At 42.5% G+C, this 23051-nt stretch overlaps 1 protein-coding gene and 1 pseudogene across 3 annotated transcripts in view; one reads left to right on the top strand and one right to left on the bottom strand.

Moving 5' to 3' along the window:
• The window catches only part of JAM3 (junctional adhesion molecule 3), a 77578-nt gene that overhangs the window by 27374 nt on the left and 27153 nt on the right, over positions 1-23051 (top strand). The window lies entirely within an intron of this gene.
• On the bottom strand, positions 21074-22190 carry LOC142422225 (phosphorylated adapter RNA export protein pseudogene; annotated as a pseudogene).

The raw sequence follows: 23051 nt of genomic DNA, 5'->3' as shown, positions 1-23051 counted from the left end.
AATTGAGTTGTTACATAATTTTGATTCTGAGCATGTACAAATTCAGTGTGAAGGAGATTGAGATACCAAACTCAGAGTTTCCAGACTAAGAGACATTAGACGGTCAGTTCAATTGTCGGCCATGGTGATCTTTACTTGCTGGTTTTCCACACCTCCTCTTATTAAGCACAGTATAAACTTATCAAAAGCTAACGCATTGGATTATAGATTCTTAGCGGTTTCTTTCTTTTCGCCCAGCATTAATAGCCTGCCTGGCATTTTTCACTAGACATGTGATGAGCTGACAACTGTACCTGCTGTGGATGGGCCTAGGAGGCCACGGCTGTTAGCGTTGGTCGTCTGGGTCTCAGCGCTGCGCGTGCAGAGGGTGGAGCGTAAAGAAAGGGTGTTCCCCACGACATACAGCAGACTTAGTCTGGGACCGAGGATGTATCAAGTAAATACATGTATTGAATGACGGAAAGCTTACATAACGTAAGGGAAGAAGGGAACCATTCTGGTGTTTTGTTTTAGACATGGCTTTTATTTTAATCTAAAAAGAATTTATGGGCAGTATAAATTTTGTTAAGTTTGAAAAATAAGAATTATTCATAGTCCTATTTTAGAGCAATGTTAAGACAGTTTAATATTTTATGTTTATTTATTTTCTTGCACACTTAAAGTTAATTGGTTTGTATTTTTCATGTAATTTTCTATTCTTTTTTTTTTTGCTCTAGAAAAATTCTTAGAAATACTTGTAGGGGCTTCCCATTGCTACCAGTGGATTCCTTGGCTGGTGCAAATGGTTAATGCGCTTGGTCGCTACTTGGAAGTTTGAGTCTACCCAGGCGCACCTCAGAGGAAAGGCCTGGCAGTCTAGTTCTAAGAGGCCAGCTTTGAGAATGCTGGGAGCGCAGTTCTCCTCCGACACACATGGGATGCTTATGCGTCAAAGTCAGCCCCACAGCAACTGCTGTTTTTTTGTATAATGCCCAAAGCTTGTAACACAATTTTTCTCTCTGCTTTTATCCCTGCCAGTTGCCTCTTGTTTGCTGTAGTTCCAGCCCCCTTTGCCATCTTTCATTTTCTCAAACTTGCCCAGCGGTATTACTCATGCTCCTCTTTTGGTGGTTTGTTCTGTGGATATTTCTTGATGTGGCCAAATCCTATGTAGCAGTCAGATTATATCTAAAATGCCATTTCATTAGGGAAGTTTTCTCCGATTCCCCAGATTCCTCTGATTCCTGTCATATACTTTCATAGTCCCTAAACTTTTCTCTCAGCATTTATTGCACTTGCAATTAATTATGTATATTATGATTGCTAGCATAATTTCAGAATGAAGGTTTGTAGGAGTTGCTCACTCTATTTCTAGCACTGAGTGCAGAACTACAGGTACTCAGTGACGTTCAATGTTGAGTCATTATTTCTTCAATATTTGTTGCATAAATCAGTGAGTGAATTGATGAATTAAGTATCATAAGCAGCAATCTGCTGCCTTTATACATAACAAGTTTCTCTTGCTTAGAAATGAATGTCTGCTGGCCTAGACTAGGTTATTTTCTCCACGAGCTAATAGAAGAATTAAAATCTCTGAATGTGCTCGTCAAGGCACTGTTGTCCTTGGCCAACATAAGCTGGGATTCAAGCTGAGCCTGCTTTGGGTGGAGAAGTAGCTGCCATGGATGGAGTTCACCCACTTGCTTTGGAATTAGGTAGATGGACTTGGGCACTTCCCTGCCCACAGACTCACGGCTTCATTTTAGTAGGATCTACAGGTTCCCCAAATCAGGCAACTCAGATACCTGAATCAGCCCAGTGTTGATTTTTCTTGTCTTAGCAGCGGGAATAACCAGCTACACCTCAATCTCCCAGCCATTCACCCTCTCCTAGTAGTTGGCAGAAGATGAATGGGGCCCTATGTCAGAGTGCTTCCATCCAATACCACCCGTGTCTGTATCATTCCCAGGAGGAGCATGTCACTAGACATTAAGAAATGTGGTTCCGGCCCTGCCTGCTCCAGCGAATCAGGATCTTCAGCAACAATTCCCAGGTTCCCTGCATTCACTTGAAAGTTTGAGGCACCGTGGTTTAGAATAATGTATACTGTGTCTATTGAATGGTGAAAATTGAGGACCTCCTAAACACCAGCATTTGGGAGCCTGAACCTTATCGTAGAACATGATGTTCAAGACTTTTGATATGCTGCATTTATTTCTTCCTGAGAGAGTAAGCCCTATTTAGTACACAAGAAAAACAAGATCATGTAACAAGTTAATGACATAATCATAACTCAATTCCTCTAGACTTCTTCCTTCTTTTAGTTAGTTTCATTCACTTGAGTTTGAATTACATATTCAAATGAAAGCTTTAAAGGAGTCTTCTTATACAAATGTTAAAAAATCAGAGTTTTTCTTATTTGTACTTATATATGAAAAGTGACATTTACAAGATATTTTTTAAAAGGTATATTTTTCCATTTCACTTGGGACTACTCTATTGTAAACCCTATTTCTAGTAAGTAGGAGAAATAAGTTTAGTTTATTGTCTCTCTTTCTACTGGACTTTTTTTGTCTATCACATTTGTCTGGCAGACTCACTGCTGTCAGTTTTCTTTTTTAAAAATGTTTTTTCCTCAGTTTTCTAAATTTATTGCTAAAATTGAACAAAATTTAGCAGGTAGTAAATAAGTAATTTTCCTCTGCTGACCCTAAATATGAGCTGTACTTAAAAAAGTGATTAGAAAAATGGTATTAAAATATCATTGGATTTTTCCACAAAGTTTTTGAAGCCACCTTGTACAGTTGTTAACATTTTGTGGCCTGTCGGTGGTGTTCTGGAATGACCTGCGGCAGTCAGAGTTGTTCTACATTTTAAGAATGGGAAAGGGCTGGATTCTCTGATTCCAGGCCATTTCAGTTCCATGCAGAAATTTTAGTCCATCTATGGACTGAAAACATACTTAAAATGATGGCTCAGGATATGGAGACAGACATTTTTGAGACAAACATCTCAAGCCAAGCGGTTTTGCGCTCTTTGTTTCACTCCTGCCTGCGTCAGAGTAAATAAACGTAGCATCATTTAATGACATGTCGGAAGCCCAGGCACCACTATTTGGACAGCCCTCGCCTCTAATAGACCTGGTCCTTCTCTCTAAGGAAAGGCATCTCTTTGAAGTCTGATTTCTGTTACTCAAAACCTGGCTGTAGGTTTTACTTACCTTTAGATGTTCCACCTCTAGGCAAAGAATGGTTCCGTTTGGCCAGCTTCAGCTGCCCTGAGCTTTAAAAGGACTTCTCGGGCGTGTTGGGGTAGTTCCATCGTCAGCGATGAGCACAGTGGAGCCTTCTTCCTTTGCTAGACACAGACCAGAAGTACTCTCTCCTCTACTGTGTCGGTCAACAGAAGACTATCGACTCTGTACTTTCTCAGAAGCCACCAAATGTACTGTGTTTAATATGGCTTCCTATTGTCATTAAATATGTGTCGAGTGTCCACGTTGTGCTTGGCGCTGCCCAGAACTGTTTGGGGTTTGCAGAGAGAGCGTGCACATGTGTGTCTTGGTTTGTGGAGCAGGGCCCTTGGAGGATTCTTTTTGGTAAATAATGTAGAAAAACCTGCTTCAGTGTCCTCCCCCCCGTCCCCCCCCAACTCCCATTCTCTGCTTTAGTTACTGCTTCTTGGAGTGAGAGGAGAGGGTTTAAGGGGCCGAATGTGTCTTAATTCTACCAAGTAGTTTGAGCTTTACTTAGAAGCATTGATAAGAGGAAATCTATGAAATATTGTTAAAAGTTGGCAGAACGTGGAAACAGCTTTTGCTGTATGCAGTTGGTGTGCCAGGATGTGCACATGGTTAAGTGCTTGACTTGTAGGAAGAGGTTGCAAGTTCAAACTCACCCAGAGACTCCTGGCAATCTGCTTCTGAAAGGTCACGCCCTTGAAAACCCCGTGGAACAGTTCTATTCTGACACCTGACACGTCTGGGTCACCCCGTGTCAGAATCAACTCCCTGAAAACAAATCGCCTAACACCAGGTGATAGATTGCATAACGAGACTTTTTTTTGCGTCTTGGATTGAATCTCTACATTGATGACACCTTCGTTTTGGCCTTAGAGCAATTCGACCCAAGTCCCTCTAGCATCATTTGGCATCGCTTTTTAGGGCGTGAATGATGCCATTTGGTGTCTTTTGCAGCGACATCTCTCTTTACATCTTATTAGGTTTAGCCTGTCCTGGTACTGGGGAGCAGGCTGACCTTGAGTGTATAGATCTGGATTTTTTTCACTGATGGGAAATTTAGGATGGAAAATATATATTGTGGAAAGAATTTAAATCTGCCTGAAAAACGTTCAACTGGCAAATGCTGTGAGATATATGCAATAATTAAACATAATTCAAAACTACATTTTACTTTAAATAACATTGGCTGTGTTTCTGACCAATCTTTTTATCTTTGGTTAATATTTTTTTTACTGCTTTGTATATACAAACGTCACTTTCTCAATTCCATAGATAATGGAAAGTAGTTTTAAGGAGTGGTTTTTAGGTTTGAAAAATTTTTAAGTGATTCTTCATTTCCATATTCCATACTTTTATTTGCATCATGTAATTGGTATTGAACTCCTGCCATAGTTAAGGCTTCTAATCTTGGAGTTCTTGAAAATGTAGAGCTGACGAAATTGTGAGGACTATGTTAGAGGGAGGACACAGGAAACATTCCCCTTGAGCCCTCTTCTCCCTAAAAATCTAGACTAGATCCTTCTGCTGGGCCTGGTCAGTATTGAGGGCGTGCTGTGCACACTGAGCACAGTGTTGAAACGAGACCAGGCTCCGCCCTCAAAGAGCAATACTGTCTCTCGGACCACGCGGACTGCCGTTCACCCCTCCTCCATCTGCACAGACCTCAGTTGCTGCGGATGGGAGGGGGGCTGCTTTATAGGGAGAGAGTGGACATGCAAATTCAAATGCAATGCGGAAACATAAGAGCAAGTGAAAAATAACTGAAATTGTCTGTTTTGAAAGAAGTCTATTCACAAAGAAACAAAAACGAGTGACCAGCACAATTGCCCAAACCAGAAGAAATTCCTTAGAAGGTTCTTAGGAGGCATTTGGGGTTTATAGAGTTAGCTTCAGTGAGTGCTCTTTGAGCCTGGTGTCCTTTTTCTGTGAAGTTAGGCACCTGAAGCTCACCCGCTCTTCCCTGGTAGGGCAGGTGCTCCCCCGGTGTTTGATCAATTTTCTCCTCTCTTTCAGGGTAACTGCTAACAAATTAGTTAAAGTGACAGAAAGGACTCCTTTGTTGCATCAGAACAAGGGCATTGCCAGAATGCATTAAGCTCCGAATGAGACAAATAGCAACATTTTGCCTTTTATGTTTCTGGGCCTGATTTTTATGGTAGCCTGAATTTCCTAACAATGTTAGTATTTCTGACCTTGACAAAACCTTGTTTAATTCTGGCCTCTCTGCCTGCTGGATAAATACTCTCTTCTCCTATTTCCCCCATAAACCTATAAACTGATATTCTTCCACTAGAGATATACCACATATACTCAAGTATAAGCCGACCTGAATATCAGCCGAGACACCTAATTTTACCATAAAAACTGCATTAAAGATGTGCTGAAAAGCTCGGCTTATACAGGAGTGTATATGGTATATGTCCTTGGGCTAAGTCGGTATCCAGGAAGTCTCCATTGGCGTGCCCCCCGTGAAACATGGGGAGGGCTGGGGTACAATCAGTGTAAGACAGCGCCTAAGGTAAAAAACCGGGTAAGCTCCTTGGCCTTGGAAAAGCCTCAGAGTTACAGCATCGCTGCCAATGTTGACTTCCTTCTTGGAATTGTGCTTTACTCCCCCACTTTCCCAGACTTAGGAGGCGATTTGGAGGCGTGCATATATGCATCCATGCAGATCCTCCGTCACTCATGTCACCTGCTCTTTGTTAGTGGTGGGTTTGTCATTGCTAATTATTTTGCATTTAGAGACCCAATTCTGTTGTCCTCGAGCTTCGTACTTTTTCTTTCAGATACCTGCGCTTCCTTTCTTTAATTCCAGTCTCATCGTTTCATGCTTTGCCCCGTGGACAGCTTCCAATAAAATCCCATCGCTGCCAGGTTCATGCCGCCCGGGCAACCCTGCATGCATCAGAGAGGAGCGGTGTTCACAGGCTGGTCAGTGGTCAGGGGGTGACGTTTTCAAAGGCTTTTCTTCCGGATACACTCCAGCTACAACTTCTCTGTGAGCAGCTGAGCACCGTTCTGTTTGCAGCCCCCGCCCTCCCAGGGACCTATCTGCCCTTAAGTAGCCCCTAAATAAACTTTCAAATTTGTTTGTTCCTTTCATGCGAAGCCTCTCCGTTGCTGAAAGCTAAATCTCACGGCATATGACAGTGACAGTATCTCCTTCGTGGGGGGCGTTATTTCAATGGGTATGAAAATTGAATTGTATCCTTATTACTCGAAATGACTTTCTCACAACCAGTTGGGGAAATGATTCCCAAATTCATATTTCTACTTAGAAAAGTACTTTGAGGTGAGTCTCCTTCCTGCCTTTTGAAAAATCAAAAGTCTGTTTCTTCTTTGACTTGTCATGGGAACAAGCACATTTTTTGCCTGATCAAAATGTTTTCGTAACCCTTGTTTCTGCAGGGCCCTCTGTCTCCCAAAGAATTGCCTTTTGTGCATTTTATCCTGTGCTCCTTGCTGCTTTCCACCCACAGAATCCTTCTTGCTGTGGGGGAGGTGTGAGGTAGGGAATTTATGATGCATTTCAAACTGGGTTTGAATGGATGACCCAGATGGTGAGGAAAACCCTTGGAGGGAACTAAACATTGAATGGGTGAAGTACTTGTTGTTGTTTAATCCATCATTAGATCCCAGACTCTCCAAGACCACTGTCAGAGTCCCCAGTCTTTCACACGTGCATCTGAGCTCCCTTTGCCAGTTTGCGTGAGCTGCTTGCAGAAGTGCATCTTTGGGTTTATTCGCTATTGAAATCTTGGCTCCCAGAAAGGGATTCTTTAATACGATGGTAATAAATAACTCTGATCAAATGTCTCCTGTGTGTCAGACACAATACTAAGCACCTTACATGTGAGAGAAATGCTATAAATATCCCCACTTTAGGGATGAGAATGCCGAGGCACAGGAAGATAGATCAGATGCAAGTCCAAATGCCTGGTAAGCAGTACAGACAGACTGCTGTGATCCGGACTCAGGCAATATGGAGGATGCGCTTTTAACCGCTGAGCTGTTACTGTGTTCAACGTGACTGTACTGTTCCTTAGGAAATACTTCAATAGCGGGTGTTTTATGTTTCTTAGACTACACCATGGTTAATGTGAGGTGGTCAGCCAGGTATGCACAGTACTGCACTGGGTGCTGCCCATAATTCAAGAACAGCCAACGTTAAGATAACTCGGTAAACACTATAAAGATTGCTTCTTTCTCCAAACAAGAAAAACCAATAGCCATTTAATGATGAGTTATGCAGAGCTTAATATTAATGCGAAACTGTCATCTTATTACCATTTATCAAATCGCATTATCATTTAAGTGCAAATATACATGTAGATTTTTCATTCCAGTTCTGGAGCAACTGCCGTTTACCAATGCTTGGTAAATACCAAGTATTTTCAAGGAAGAGAACCGTTGCATTAAGCATAGCAAGAGCATTCTGGAGCTCCGTATCATTCCGATTTTAGTATATGTGCTGCCAAAGATACACCTTTCTGGAGCTCTGAGGGTGCAGAAGGTTACAGATTGGGCCGCTAACCACCAGGTCAGAAGGTTGAAACCAACAATTGCTTCTCTGGAGAAAGATGAGGCTTTCTACTCTTGTAAAGGTTTAGTCTTGGAAGCCCATAGGGCATTTCTACTCTGTCCTCTAAGGTTGTATGAGACACGAGGCCATGAGTGTTTATTCTTTATCTTGAAAACCTTCCATTTGCTGAAGATTACTCCTCTTCCCTCTCCCCCCTAATAAAAAGCCCCAACAAAATTCCAGACTCACTGCTATGGAGTCGATGAGTGTAGTGACCCTCTGGATGGGTTAGACCTCTCTGTGAGCTGCCCTGAGGCTGTAACTGTTTATGGGAGTAGAAAGCCTCCATCTTTATCCTGAGTTGCTGCTGGAGATTTTGAACTGCTGCTGGTCTTGTGGATCTCAGGTTAACATGGAACCACTATGCCATTATGGCTCCTCTGTGGAAGGTAAGGCCAAATATGTATTCCAAAATTGGTAACAAGGGATTGACTTTGGTAGGGAAAGTACTTTCTAATGGTAAAGACATTGGGATGTGAGTGAGAAAATCTGGATTTTAATCCCATCTCCTTGGAAAATTTTGGTTGTGAGTTTCTGTTAACTATACTGCTCTGATATCATTGTCAGAAAGTGCCCTAAGCGACACTAGAAAATACAGTAACATTCATTGTGCCTTTATAATGATACAGTGTTCTTGATAGAATTTTCGTCCACCACAAAAATGTCTTTTATCTTCCAAAATAACAAATCTGATCACGTTACCCTTTATTCTTTTTTCTCACTGTAATTTTCAAGTGTTTGGTATGTGCCAGAAATTGTGAAAAGTCCTTTATATACAACTCATTTAATTATCCCTATTACTTTATGAGCTAAGCATTAATACCCACATTTCAAAATGAAAACAAAACCAGGCACAATAGTACCCAGAGTGACAAAGTTAAGTATTGGAACTGGTAACAAACCTAAACAGCCCAGTAATAACTCAATAAATATTTCTTTCTTGAAATTTATTCAGAAAACTATTTATGAGTCCCTAAATATGCCAATCACTGGGCTCATCGCTAAGGTTTAAGGGATAAAGACCCAGCCCTTCATCTCAAATCGTTTATATTCCAAAGATAACATTTTCTCTGTGTGTCCTTGTAGTTGTTAAGTGCCATCGAGTCAAATCCAACTCAGAGAACCTATGTGCAACAGAATGGGACGCTGGATGGTTCTGTGCCACCCTCAAAATCAGTTCTGTGTTTGAGCCCATTGTTGAAGCCACTGTGTCATTTTGTCTCATGGGGGCTCTTTCCCTTTTCACTGGCCCGCTATCAAGAACTAGCTCCTCTGGATATCAGTTCCAAAGGTTGTGAAACAACGCCTCCCCATCCTCACTGCTAAGTAGCATTCTGATAGTACTTAATCCAAGATGGGCTTCTTTGTCAGTCCATGGTATATTCAATTTCTTACCAGTGCTTCTTCTTTATTCATTCTCCAGCTTTCATGGGAGTTTGAGGCAATTGAAAATACCATGGCTTGAGTCTGGTGACACTTAAAATGTGTTCCCAAAGAACAACCCAGCTTCACTTACCTCTGTCTTTAAAGCGCTTATTTGTGTCCCTTGTCATCTCCTCTGTGTACTGTGCGTGCTGTTTACCTGGACTGTTTAGCTGGGTATAGAAAACACTTTCCTCTCCTTTTGACTCAATGGAGAAGGCTCAGTAACATTTCCTCCAAACACCAGCATCCTGAGAAAACCTGGCTGGTCAGCTCTGTGACACCTGCATGCAAGCACGAAATTTCAGTCCGGAAGCCGTGTGGTGGTGAGGAGCGTTTCCTTCCCCACCACTCAGTGAACTTGTATCATGTGTAGTAGAGCCGGGGCTATTTGTCATACGCTGCATTTGACCCTGGCTCCGAAAACATTCTGACTGATTTTTAAGAAATTTCATAAAGTTCACTCCTTGTGGTTATAGAAAGGGATAGCATGGGTGCCCCACACCTGACCTCCTCCAGCTACACGAGGGGAAAGAAAAGCACCACCACCAACGCCAGCTGGCGCTGCTGTGGGAGGGGAGGTCAGACCTTTATGCACCCTCCACCTCAAAGGCGCTCTCTGATTCTCAGCTGGGTTAGTAATTCATTGCAGTAGCCATACAGGACTCAACAAACAATACAATCATGGGGTTTATTAAGAAAGTTAGCGGGTTACAAATGCTCAGACTATAATTACTCAGGACAATTTCTTCTTAGCTGATTTTCTGCTCCTGTAAAGATTTATGGAACCCCACAAGGGTAGTTCTCTAGGGTCCCTATCAGGAGAATCAACTTGATGGCAGTGGGTTTTTTGTTTTAGTTTTATCTTGATAGGAAAGCAGGAAGACATGGAAGCAATTAGTCTTCTGGATTAACGGACCATACAAACATCAAGTAACCTCCCACACCCTGAGGCCAGAAGAGTTAGATGGTGCCCGGCTCCCACGACCAGCTGCTCTGAAGAGGATCACCTCAGAAGGTCCAAGATGAAGTGGGAGGAAAATGTACATACACTCAGGCTTACTGGTTGGATAGGGACTGGTGAGAGCCTAAAGACCGTAGCCCTTACCCTTCAGGTCTGGGACTTAACTCACCTCTGTATTAGAATAGTCAATCGTTTAAGACCCACAGGACATGTTGTCTGACTTGATTAGTCAAAGATTTGTGATCAAGAACTCTTGAAAGGGTCTGTTTTGGAGACAGTAGAATCAAGTGAATAGCATTTCACCAGGGGGTTGCCTGCTAGCACCATGAAGGCTAGCCAGGTCGTACCCCGAATGCCCACGCAAGGTGGCCCTTGAAGAGCTCTCCATGGGGCGTATGTGCTATGAATTTATATAGATGTTCCTGTAAGCCTAAAACTCAAAATAATCGGCTCCATGGCTAGATTATTTGAAGTTTCATGATATTTGGTTGGGTCTTTTGTGATCAATCAAGTAACCATTTAGTTGAGCGGAGCTTTGACAGTGCCAAGTGTAACCAGGGTTTCAGTTGGTTATGTTTGCATCAGAATCTGTATTTGATCGAGTCACTCAAAATCCTGTGTTGTCTATTTGAGTAAGTGGTTCTGGAAAACATCATGGATGTGTGTTCCCCTCCCCCGACTCTTTCTCTCACAGTTCATTATAGAACTGATTGAAGAATAAGCATTCAGAGAGCCTTCATCATCGGAAAACCCACATGCCACTTTAGATTTAGGCTTGAGCCCCAGTAGGCCAGAGAAGCCCCCATGCGGACACCAGCCACTCTGTTAGACTTGTGGTCAGGGAGACTGTCTTGTGGAGCAGGAGACAAATTGGACGGAATGCTTGAAGGCTAAAAATAACGCTCAGGCCAGAGTCACAGGAACGCGCTCTGGGCAAGCAGTACATTTTGACATGAAATAAAAACATTTCCTAAAAGAACTTCATTTCCTTCTTGGTTTATAGTAATGAGAATATTCCAAAATCCATTTAATTGTTTTATGGAGCTTTAAGGCAGCCATTGTTTTTTCCTTTTCAGGCGAATCTGCCCTTAAAGAATACTGTGCTCCCAGACTCCCACGCCTGACACTGCAGGGCAGAAGAGAATGGCCCCCAGAGGCTTCTCAGGCATTATTAGGAGAGTAGAGCCCCAAATCTTTTCATCAGTGGTGCCTTTGGAAATTTCCACACACCCACCTTCTTCTTTACTAAAGAATAGAAAACACCAAGGTTCCCTTTAAAGCTGAGCAGTTAACTATGGGCCCCAGGGCCCATTAAAAGAATAAGAAACTTCGTTAGATAGCCACCTCACTAGTTCCTAGTGTCCCAGCACAGGAGGTGTGGTGTCGCAGGGCTCAAGCACCTCACTGCTAATCTAGAGGTCAAATGTCCCAGGTGCCCCGCAGGAGACAGATGTGGCTTTCTCCTTCCCGAAAGATGCCTTGGGCATCCTGGGGAGTAGCTCTTCTCTGCCTTGTAAACGTGTTAGGAACCCGACTCAACCTGACAGCAATGAGTTTGGTTTGGGGTATTTTTTATATCCTGGCATCCTACTTACAAGCCAACATGCCTACTTTGCTCTTCAGAGAGGTTCTGTATCCACAAGAAAAAGAGAGTTTGCTCTGAAAGACCTTGGTCTCTAGGTATGGGTTGGATGGACGTCTTTAGAAGTGGGCTTTCATAGATTCTTACTTGGCTTAGGGAACAAAAGCTGTTAGGAAAATCAGTAAAAATAAAGCAGACTCATTTAATCAAAGTTGGTGGATTAACATCTCAACATCTCTTATGGCATACATGTTTTTAATTCTACGTTTTATGTTATTAGTTCCTTTCATTTAAAGATCTGGAAGCATTTTGTAGCTAATAATTTTTAAGAACATCAGAGGAAATCCAGCAGCATCTGAGGCCCAGCAGCAGGACAGTGTTGCACCAACACAGGGCCGGCCGGCCTTTTTCATCATCCTGATAGCGAGACTCCGAAGGGTTTCCCAAATGGGCCTGCACACAGAAGAATCACTAGACAGACGTAGACCTTTCCCAAACCAGTGAATGGGAATGCAGGGTACGTGTGCTCCAGGGGCTGAGGCAGTGGGCTGGGCAATGGCATTGTAAGCATGCTCCTGGGGTGATTATCATTATCGATCGAGCTTGCTGGGTATCAGATTCCCCAGACCCCAGCAAGAATTCCAGAATGTCTCTCAAAACTGAAATAGGAAACTGCAGTTGTTATACACAGCTGCTAAAAGTTTCCATATTAAGGAAGGAAAGGGAAACAAAAACAAAATAGGGCAGGCTCTTGGGAGCATCTGCGTCAGAATTTCCTTCTCTGCCTTATCTTTCCCAACTGCTGCACCCTCCACTGCCTTAATTGAGTCTTGCTCTTCCGTGGAAGGAAAGGATATCTGGGAAAGATAGTGCCAGTTTTGTGTCATTTGAGAGATTTTTGTTGGGCCACTTCCCTTTCAAACTCATCTGAGAAGGAGTTTCATTAGAACAATGGGATTTTAAGTTTAGACTTCAGAGTCTGGCTAATGTGTTCCTTTTATTGTAGATCCTCTTGACACCTATTAGCTGCTGTGATAAATTTTAACAATATGTTGTTTATAAAAACAGCACAGACATAGTGACTAGGAGTCACAAGTCTTGGCTCGTGTTCTTCCTAGAAGCCAGACCCTTGTTTGATAATGACAGTCGTGATTCTTACCCCTCTCCATGGAAGGCGGGGGGCCTTAACTCGTGTTCAAAATGTTCTTGGAGACAATGCAAACAGCATTCCAAAGAATACAGGTTGTTGGTTCCCAGCAGCGCTGTGCACTTACCTTGTAGTTCCCTGGCGGGCGGGGCGAGGGGGGGCGTGGAGCACAGTGTTGGCACCATCATCATTTTCTTGGCTGGGCTAGTCCGTGATCCTGCAGGCTGGGCTGACGGCACTGCTCAGACACAAGACTCTTCCAGGGTTCAAGGTCCTTTAAGCTGAATAGTGAGCAGACTTGTAAAAGACATCGTCACATTTGCTATAGACCAAAGTAGGTTCTTAGGGAGTGTGAAGGCACCGCTTTCTGTCAGTCAGTCTCTCTCAACCCATCTGATTAGCTCCTTATTGGTGAAAATTTATACTCCACATAACTGACAGGTTTTTCTAGGACACCTTTTCCACAGCCCTCCTTGTTTTCCCAGGAAAAGCGGAGGTTTTCCTCATAGACCGGTATCTATCTATAAGGGTGAGAGGGGACATCTGACCTTGTGATCTTGGAGCTTAGTTACTTAGCCTGATGACACTGAAACTTAGAAATCTGCACAAAGCCCTCTGGCCCACTATTGGATATTTGCTTTACTCAAGCTCTTTAACCAAGGAAGGAAGAAGTCTGTTGCTAAAGGAGATTGGCCATCTGTATATAAATAGTCCGACCATGTCTGTTTTCTGCCCAAGCCAGCCCGCAGCCTGTGCTGCAGTGCTCTGTAGATTGTTTATGTGCATGCTTCTGTCATCTATTTCTGAGAACACGGAGGAAACTTCCCTGTAACGGGTGGTCCTCTACTCTTTATTCGAAGGTGTTTCACTCTAGAATCCTCCAGGCTGGGCTCAGAGCTGGGCCATTCCTTTAACCACAGTTCACCTTGTTGGGCGTTCAAACACAAATACACTGATAATTTTGGGAGGTGTGTTTTGTGGGTGGGTCTGAGGACTGGGCAGATGAGGTGATCGAGAATAGCAGCTAGCAGGACAACCAAGCTAGCAGGACGCAGTCATCATTTATGGGTCTCAGAGTGTAGGAACTCAATGCTAAACACTGCCACCTGTGGCGTTTGGAAGTGAATCGCTTTCATCCATAACCTTTCTTTATTTTCCTTTCAAAAACTGGCTTGTTATACCTAGGTGTTCCATAAACTTAGCCTGGGTAAATATGAGTAGCTTCTCTCTCTTCCTTACCCCTCTAATAATGAGATATGGTTAGTGTTATTATGTTGACAATAACTAGACATTGATAGGGTAGTCTTGCTTATGGAACATCTCAGTGTCTTTTAGCGTTGGTGAAACCTTCTTATTATCTCTTGCCATATTTCTTGTTAAGCATCCAGACATATAAAACCAATAAAACATTTCATTAATCTCTCTCATGGGTCATAGGAATAAAGAAAAACTGAAAGTCCTTAGAGTCAAATGGCAAGAGTATTGGGCTTGGGGTCTGTCCACACAGTTTAATGAACTCGACGTATCACTAATTAGCTGTGGACTTGAGGCAAGTCAATGAAACCCTTGCTTCGTTGCTTACAAATTAGAAACTGCAACATGTGCCTTGCTTGACTGTCTTGAAGGGCGAATAAAGGAATTGCATCGGAATCATCTGTCCCTGCTCCTCCACTCCTGGAACTGGGACCTATCAGATGATCCTTATTTCACGATTTAGGATCACAGGCAGCCTCCAGATTTCAGATGAGTTCTATCTTTAAATTGAATTTGTACATAAGTTGACACTAGTAGGTACAGTTCCTTTCTAATTTCAAATGACTGTCAGTATATATGGCTCTTACTACAAAGTAATAGAAACCTTTGTTAAACAAAAATGTCAAAATGTGAACCTGTTGTTTCTTGGTACAACTTCCATCTAATTCTAGACATGTTTGAAGGTGGGATTTCATCTTTAATTCTTCACTAAAAATTCTACCTTATCGGATTTATGTGTCAGCACGGCCATTGTGGCATTCTTGAGGGACTTACATCATCTTCCTTTGAAATGTTCTTTGGGTTTTGGAAATAAAAAGCCATCTCAAGGGACAAGATCCTCGGCGGAAGGATGGGTGGGGTAAGGATTTCCAATGAAATCTTGTATAGGGCAGCACTCGCTACCCACTAAGAATGAGCAGGTGCATTGTAATACTAGAAAACAAATCCCTCAGTGGAAATTTCCTGGTCTTTTCCTCACCAATGAGCTTATTTTCTTAAAATGTCTTCCTTATTAATAATCCTCTGTGATCGTCCATGGTCTTTTGAAAAAATTTGCCAAGAGTCTCCTTTTGGAATAAAGAGAAACAAGGAAAACGTTTGCCGGACTCTCTGAGCCGAACTCTCCATTTTAAGTTTCACTGGCCCAGCATCTCATCTGTATTTTCAAAAGCCGCCGTTTTGACTGGACCATCTTTTTAAGGCGCCCTAACAAGGCTAGGACAAATGTTTTTCTGAGAGAACCTGTCTCTAGGGATGGGTTTAAACTTTTGTTGTTGAAAATCGATCTATGCATGTATGAACTAGAACCCTAGAGACGATACTTTTTTATAGCCTTCCCTCGTGTTTATATAACGATATTTACCTCAGACAGTGTATCCAAGGTTGTTTGGGCTGGCAAGCCCGATTCCATGTGTTACATGGCAGGCGGGAGGCCTTTCCTGACTCATGTAGCTACAGGGCCTGATAAGCCCAAGACTGGCAAGTCAGGCAGCAGGCTGCTGGCTCTAATCCTGAGACCTAGAAGTCAGATGGCGAGAGTCAGATGCAAGATCCAGAGTAAGCAAAAAGCTAAAGAGCCTTAGCAGAATGTCCCTGTGTGTATTGGATGCAGGCCACATCTCTGAGGAAGCGCCCTTCAACTGATTGGCTACTCATAGCAGATCCAATCATGGAGATGATTGCGTTTTATTAGATCTCATCATGAGGGATCGCATTAGGTCTCATCATAGCTACCAAACCAGACAATAGTGGCCTAGCCAACTTGAAACTCAGCCTTTACCATTCACACCCAGCAGAATAGATCATATGATTGTTTTATTGAAAATGGCCAATACTAGTTAGGCCATTTCAGCTCACTCCAAAAAACAAACTCAATGCCATTGAGTCAATTCTGTCTCATAATGACCCTAGATGAGAGTAGTAAAACTCATGTTTCTCCTGCTTCCGCCCACTACCCCCTAGGGTATCATCTTCAACATCCTATTTCCTTATTTACAACTTCCAAATGCCCTTGATTCATACTTCATGCACTCTGATTAGTAATGGATGTTACAGCTTTCCCCTCTCATTTGAATCATACCACATCTGCAAATGAAAGTCCTAAAGCTTTACTTCATCCACAGCAATAAGGTTGACTCTTTTAAGGGGGAGTTCTTCTCTAGCCATATTTTGAGTGCCTCTCAAACTGAGGGACTCATTTTCTGCCAATATATCTGACCATATTTCACTACTGTACATTAGGTTTTCACTGTCCAATTTCTTTGGCGAAGTACACCACCAGGTCCTTTTTCACAGTCTGCCTTTTTTGGCAAGTTACTCCATTGAAACCTACCCCCCTCCTCCATGAGTGACCCTGCTTATATTTGGAATACCTGTGGCATAGCTTAGTGGTTACATATTGGGTTGCAATCTGCATGGTCAGCAGTTCAAAACCACCAGCAGCTCCAAGGGAGAAAGAGTGGGCTTTCTACTCCCGTAAACAATTGCAATGTCAGAAATCCACAGGGGGTCATAAGTCAGCATTGACTCTATGGCAGTGAGTTGTTGTTGTTTTGGTGGCATAGTATCACGGCAGCATGCATGCCACCAGTGTATAGCAAACTGACAGAGGAGTGGTGGGAAAGTGTTCTTACATGTTACAGTGGAGACTGAGTTTGAAGACATTATGCTGAGTGAAATAAGCCAATCATAAAAGGGCAAGTATATGAACTTATTTATATAAAAAGATAAGAACAGACAAATATATTGAGACCAAGGTTACTCTGAGTGGGAGAGAGGGAACGGGAAGCTTTATTGGTTATAGAGCACTTAATTTTTTATTACAGTAGTGAAATAAGATCCAGGGCTGTAGGGTGGGTGGGGTAAGAAAATGTCATTGATTAAAGTTGGGGCTGCATATCCAATTACTGTAATCGGTGTCAATAGATTGTATATTTGCAAAAAGCAAATTGGCAAAAGTTATGTGACGGACATATTACAACACCAGCATAACAGAGTGGCTGCTGAGCGTGCTTGTATGCAACCAATCACCTCATGGGATTTGGTTCCTTGGCTTGAAGGTATAGGGTCATGGTTTCTGTTTTGGATGCCATAGTATACTAATTGGCCTAGTAACATGCCTCATTCTTCTGATCAACCTCCTAGTTCATTGCAGTTTCTGGGTTCTTCAAAGCACAGCTAATGGTCTTTAGTCGTTGGGGGCAACAGAGGAAGGAAAATCAAGCATAGGAGGAGGAAATGGAATATTTTGCTAATTACCTTTATGAACAGCTGCTTCCTCTAACAAGCAATCAGAAGAGCTGCATCATATATCGAGCTACCATTATTAAGCATTTGGATCACAGATTCTAGGTAAGGATCCCGATGAATAGAAGGGAGATTCAGAACATAACTTCAATTTCCCATGGAATCCAGAATTTCTGGAGCCATGATTTCTGGATGACTACCCAAAACTATTGTCCTGAGATAATCTTTAAACCTTAAACCAAAATACTCATTGAAATCTTCCCAGAGCCAACAGTACTGAAGCTTGACTAGTAACGGATGTCTGCCTTGCGCATTATGCTTTTTAAGCGCTCTCTCTCTGTGGGATCAAAATGAGAACAGCACTGAAAGTATTACGTTTGAACTTTAGGGCTTGTTCATGGGACAGGAACAACTATGAAAAAGCAAGCAAGAATAGATACACAATTTGAAGAAAGTAATCCATGTCTCTAATAATACATGTAGAAACTTTCTTGAACTGGTGTGTGTTTTTGCTGTAAACATTGATAATAACTTAAAAATTATATATAAAAATTGAAAAATAAATTGTTAGGAGCTCAAACAGAGGAACTGAGTAATAATTTTGTTCTCCTAGAATCCATGTCTTTGTGATCCATGGAGCTGGTGTGACCTACAAAGGCCATTTGCCCTAAGGTAGTCTTTTCAACCTTAAAACCTTGAAGAAGTGGTCTCCTAAAAGTCACCTTTGAGTCAAGCTCCTGAAAATTTACCTTCCGGTAAACTAGTAAAAATTATGTTGCCTGACACACTATTGAAGAATGGTCTGTGTATAGTCAATTTTGTGGAGCAGAAACTCCAAGGTCAGATTAGAATCTGTTTATTAGGATAAATTAATATTATATAAACACTTTTATGGCTCTATTTTCATGGCAATGAAGATAAACTATCTCATTAGAATTTTTGGATTTTCATCTTGTAACGGCTTTGAAATGCTTTCATCTTTGTTTCCTAGTTGAAATGTTACTCCAATTTGAAAATCATATATTCAATAAACTCTAATCAATTTATTTTTAAAATATGTATTATATTAATGCTGTTATTGTTGTTAGGTGCCATCTAGTTGGTTCGACTCATAGGGATCCTGTGGACAAGAGAGCAAGACACTGCCCGGTCCTGCACCATCCTCACAATTGTTCGTATGTTTGAGCCCATTGTTGCAGCCACTGTGTCCATCTGTATGGTTAAAGGGTTTTCCTTTCTTTCCCACTACCCCTGGATTTTACCAAACATGATGTCCTTCTCCAGGGACGGGTCTCTTCTGACAGTATTGCCAAAGTACAGGAGATAAGATCTCGTCATCCTTGCCGCTGACTGTACTTCTTCCAAGACAGATTTGTTTGTTCTTAGGCTAACGTCAAGGTCAGCAGCTCAAAACCATCAGCCATTCCTCAGGAGAAAGGTGATCTTTCCCCTCCGTGTAAACAGTTACAGCCCGGGGAACCCACCAGGGTAGATTTCCCCTGTCCTCTAGGACCACTTTGAGCCTGCATCGACCTGACAGCAGTGAGCTGAACTACACTTTATCCTGGACTAGGGGCTCAAATTAAAACCTTTTTTAGTATTAGGAGTCTGGAAAATAGGGCCCAAATTTCTTCATCGCTTTAGCATAGAGAAATGAATTGAAGATGCAATCACAAACATGAGATTAAATGATTACCTCTGCCCTGAATTGGGTCCCCCAATTCTTCTAGGTCAAAAATACGTTTAATCATTTCAACCTGAAACAATTCACCAAACTAAAGCCACACCCACTGCTATCAAGTTGATCCCACCCTATAGCAAGCCTTCAGGACAAAGTAAAGTGCTTCTCTGGATTTTTCAAGATGATAAATCTTTATGGGAGGAAAAAAACAAACCCTCCTCTTTCTTCTGCTGAATGACTGGGAAGGTTGAATCTCTTACCTGTGGTTAGTGGCCCAGAGAGTAACCCACTGGGCCACCAGGACGCCATTCCCTGACACACCTTAGCCACAGAAAGTCTTCTAAGGCAAGAATGCTGGGTTAATGGCTTAAAATAAGTGCTGCTTTTTCAGAAGAAACATCCAAAGAGCACAGACAGCAAATCATACATCTGTGGCTTTGAATTCTGATTCTTGGCTACTCATGTTCTCTGCAGATAGCTCACCTTCACTTTGCCATGTTATATTGAAATTGTGGACTTCCACTCTTCCATATTTGCAACCAGGAAGATTTCCAAACATTTCTTGCTTTTCAGGTTTTCCTGTGGGATATTTTTAAACTTACTGATTCAGTTGGTCAACCAGGGTTCCATAATTTTTTTTTTGAAAAGTCATGGGGCTAGTGGTAAGTATGTAAGAAAAAGTATTTCAGAATCACTCCTCTATAGCTTTCTGTTATATCTAGGGTAAGTAGTAAAGAGAATTTAGAAATAAAGTATCCTGAAAGAATTCTTGCCAAATTATTTCCCATCAGTGGGACCCTGGGTTAATCTGGGCAGATTAGAGAAACATATCCATGGACACACATGTGTATTAGAAAGAGTTTTATATATGAGGAATTGAACATTGGGAAAGCATCCCAAACCAGTCCAGTCGAAGTCCTTAAGTCTGATACTAGCCCATATGTCCGATAACAATCTAAAATTTCCTTGTCAGACTCACTGAACACATGCAATGATGCCGAATGCAGGACAATCACAGGCCAGTGGGTAGAAAGTCTTTTTTTTTTACATCTTAAGTAAACTTTTATTTTTTTCATTAATAAAAGTGTAGAACTTCATGCAGATTAGAAAATAGTTAACACCTTACTTCCTTAACATAAGGTAAAACAGTCCAAAGCAGACTGATACTGATGGGTTTTACATGACCATGGTAATACACAGATTTGGACTACACTCATTATTCATTATATGACCAAATTAATTAAAGTAAGTCAAAACCAAGTTGAAGAGCTAATACTTCTTTTATAAGCTCTAACATTTATTGATTCCTGACAAATAGAAAAAGCCAGCAATCTCAACTAATTTTTAGTCTTTAACTATCAAATGGCCTAATTGTTTTTAAAATACAGAAAAACCAAATTTGATGCATTTACAATAGCTTCACAATTTTCTTTCATTGCTGCTGGGTGAGCTGATTTTTTTATTCAGGGCGATGCTCCGTAGCTGGGTACAAAGACTTCTCTAGACTGGTCTTGACACCAGATGGTCAGGCCTTTCTGCCGTGGAACCAATGTGGGGTTTTGAGCCACCAAACTACTGGATAGCAGCTGCACACGTTCACCACTGTGACAAGGCTCCTCTGTCCCATTAAGATCCTCTTACTGGAGTATTTTGAAATCGAAGCGTTAGATAAATCCAGGAAAACAAACGTTCAAGTGGGATGGCATGACTAGAAAAAAATGATCAACTAGTGATATTCATAATTAACACATGATCAATCAAATCCTTTCCTATGTATTTTAATGTATTTGTCAGACATGAGAACTTTTTAACTGTTTCTATCAGTCACAGTCAATTTTATCTGAAACAGAAAGCAATTCTCTCACTTCCAGGTTATCAGCGCAGAGTACAACAAAGCATTCTCGTTAGGAACAGTTCATTACAATGTTAATTTTAAAAGGCTTGTTCTTCCCAATGTCTAAACTTGTCAGATTCATTAAAGTATGTCTATATCATGAGAATGATCTACCTCAAAGGTTTCCTCTGTACCCATGTCGAGAAAGGCCAGAGCCTCATTTGTATCACTTGCAAAAGTTTCTCGTGATGTGTCATCATCTCCTTGAAAATTTAGACTTAATCGCTAGCTTCATCTTCTTCCCCAGCACCTGTGTTCTCCTCTCCCGAGCAGCTTTTTGATTTTCATGTTCCTTTTGCTTCTCAATGTAGACAATGCTCTTAACTTGTTCTTAGCTGATACTAGGAGTGTTTTTGCGGAGATTTAGAAAAACGCCACCTGGTGTTCTCCGACTGCCATCATTATTAAAAGACCGCCAGTTTGCTCAACTTCAGTAGTTTCCATCAGAAGCCCAGTGCCTTCTTGTTCCCAGTGGTCTTCACTATTGGGGTATGAGGTCAGCCTTTGGTTCTTGTAACCGGAAGGAGATTTCATCAGCCACGTTCTCTTGCGAATCTTCCTCGGAGATCTCCTATGGGCTTTAGAATTCACGTCTGCCCCGTGCCCTGTCTGCCTCTCACGGCCGTTTCTTCTGCTGCTTTTCTGCGCTGCGCTTCCATTCATCTAGCTCTTTGTTGGATTCTTTCGCACGCTCCTCAGATGCCCTCCTCAGTTTCTTCGCAAGCCAAGCATTGCACGTCTCAGACTGCCTGCTCTTACCCCAGTGCCCTCCATTCCCAAGACCAGCGGCCGCTGCATCTTGATTCTGCCCCGTCGACAGCGCCCCATGGGTTGTTGATCTTTTTCCAGCAACACACGGTTTCTGGCGGCTCAGTTCCCACGGGATCGGCTCTGGTTCGGGAGGAGGATTAAAACATTTCTGTCGCTTTCCTTTGCAAACAAGAGTTGTCATCATCGGAATCAGAGAAACTCTCGCGCTTGCGTCCAGACTTTTAATAGTTCGACAGCGGGAGACCAGTGCACACGCGGATGCGCTGTTCTGCAAGGCCTTGTCGCTGGGCGCGACCGTGTCGGAATCGAGTCCGAAAGCTGCCCGTCTCCCATGGCGTGCGTCAGCCTCCTGTGCCACCTTCCCTTGGCGCTGCGCGGTGGGTGCGGCGGGCGGAAGGAAGTGTGGGTGCAGGGGCGCTGTCAGCATCGCAGCGCTGGCAGGGTCTCCGTGTGGCTTCTCCGGCTGGAGGGCTGGCTGCATCAGGGTAGGTCCATGGCTTCTCCAGCTCAGGGCACTAGCGCAGGTCCACGCGACTTGTCAGCTGCAGTGCCTCCCAGGGAGTGCCAGAGAGAGGTGTCTCCAGCCTCCAAGGAGGAAGTACGGATTTCCCAGGATTCTCAGGACAAGGCCATGCCCGCACAGAGGCCTCCTTGTCTACGATCTGATTGGCAGGCTAGGCTCTACCCTGGTACTCCTAATCCTCAAACTGACAAACGATTATATGTGTACCATGGACTCTAATTATCCTGTTATGTGAAAATCTGGGATAGGCTTTTAGTAATTTATTCTGGCTGTTTATCTCATCTGAAGACATTTTCCAAATGAAAACAGTGTTTGAAATGAGGAAAACCCATGCTAATTTTTTTTTTAATCGCTGCTTACGTTGTGATCTTAGGCAAACCATTTAAAAATTCAGTGCCAAGAGGAGGGGAGGAAGGGGAGACCAATTGGGATGATCTACACATAACCTGCCCCCTCCTACTCCCCCCTCCCCTCCCAGGGAGATGAACAACAGAAACCATGGGGGAAGGGAGACAGCGGTTGGTATAAGATATGAAAATAATAATAATAATTTATTAAGGGGCCACGAGGCGGGGGATTGAAGCCAACACAAAGGCTCAATAGAAAATAATGATGACAACATATTGATGTATGGATTGTTACAAGAGCTGTAAGAGCCCCCAATAAAATGTTTAAAAAAATTCAGTCCCAGGGTTTTCTCATTATAACATCAACAACAAAAAAAACCCACAAAAAACTAGTAGTGTCTCCATAGACCTATTGGAC

Source organism: Tenrec ecaudatus, chromosome 12 (genome assembly GCF_050624435.1).
Source record: "Tenrec ecaudatus isolate mTenEca1 chromosome 12, mTenEca1.hap1, whole genome shotgun sequence".
NCBI classification, from domain to species: domain Eukaryota; kingdom Metazoa; phylum Chordata; class Mammalia; order Afrosoricida; family Tenrecidae; genus Tenrec; species Tenrec ecaudatus.
The sequence above is the reverse complement of the archived record's forward strand: the minus strand, read 5'-3'. Positions and strand labels throughout refer to the sequence as shown.